This window comes from Hyposmocoma kahamanoa, unplaced genomic scaffold, assembly GCF_003589595.1.
Source record: "Hyposmocoma kahamanoa isolate Upper Pololo Valley unplaced genomic scaffold, ASM358959v1 93, whole genome shotgun sequence".
Classification (NCBI taxonomy): domain Eukaryota; kingdom Metazoa; phylum Arthropoda; class Insecta; order Lepidoptera; family Cosmopterigidae; genus Hyposmocoma; species Hyposmocoma kahamanoa.
Genome location: NW_020654810.1, coordinates 6025089 through 6026587, shown reverse-complemented (window position 1 = coordinate 6026587; position 1499 = coordinate 6025089).

The following is a 1499-nucleotide window of genomic DNA, read 5'->3' as shown; positions in this document are numbered from 1 at the left end:
CGTAAATGTTTTCTTTGTAAAATTAAAAATAAGGTATTTAATTAATAACTATTGTAACTATAGTGAAAAAATAGGGTGGTTTGCATTAATATTAGACATAACTGGTTGAAGACTGTACCACCTCAGTCAACCGTGACCATGGGACCTGTAAAGGGCCCGAAACGTCGGTTTGTTTGAAAAAACAAATATACGCGATTTAAATCCGGAAAAATAGTTTCATTTCCTAGCTCTCTCATTTTGAGTTAAATAGATATATTTTGATTGTTTCTTTACAATATTCTACCGACGGTTTTTTTGACGTGTAGAGAATCAAATTTTAAGTTCAGTAATGATATAATATTAAATTTCACATATTTTGTGTTACAACACTATTGTAATAGCAGAGCGATATCTCAAAAATTATTTTGTCACATAGCCGCGTTTATTAGTTAACGTACGGCAGCGTGCAGGTTTCATTATCATGTGAAGGAAACTTCACCGAAAAGCTCCTGGTAAATTTCAAATGAAATTTTGCATATAAATTCCAAAAAACTTAGAGGTGCAAGCCCGTATTCGTAACGACGACATCATGATAATAAAACATCGGATATTCCATAAACTTTATATTATAGTGAATTTTTTATGATAAAGAATACAATAAAATACTCACGTAACATTTTGAGTTGGTCAAGTTTAAAACACTATATTTTTTTCCTTTTTATACATGCTTAACTATCGTCGTGTTCCAAAGCAAAGTAAAATACAATACCTATTAAAAATGCAAAACGTTCAACATAGTATCATCCTTTATTCATTTTCCCTTTAAAATAATTGTAATTTATCCTGTTAATTTTGTAATTTGTGTGTTAGAGCCAAGTTTCCACTCAGCCACTCATTCAAATTGTGCCGAACGCTTCAGTTATATCAGGGCTATGTTCACTTTTATCATTACATCAAACTCAAATCTCAGAACTTGTATTTTACGAAGAATAGTTAATCTTGTTTAATATATTTGTAGTAATGTACTTTAAATATTTTATTAATTTGTTTTCACACTATATGCACTTATAACTGTGTGTATATATTGCAAAGATTATGTGTAAGTATGTATTCGATATATGAGTACACACTGCAATAACACGATACACACATAAGACATAAGTATTTACGTAGCTTATTTTATTTTCTGTTTCGGGACGCATTCGTCCGTCACTCTCACTCATTCAGCTAGGACCCATTGAAAACCAGCGTCACAACCTAGCCTTGGTTGTGACTTTAGCTGAATGGGATCCTTTTGTACACGCCACAACCGCACACATGTCAGTATAGTATTATATAACTTGTTGTTTAAATGTTTTTACGCTGTTTTTTGTTTTATTTCTATTCTAGTTATATTACTCTTTTTTTGTTTTTTTTTTTATAATGTGGCGTTTCAATATCTGGTTTCTATTTGTATTTCTATATCTATATCTATTTCTATTTCTATTTCTATTTCTATTTCTATTTCTATTTCTATTTCT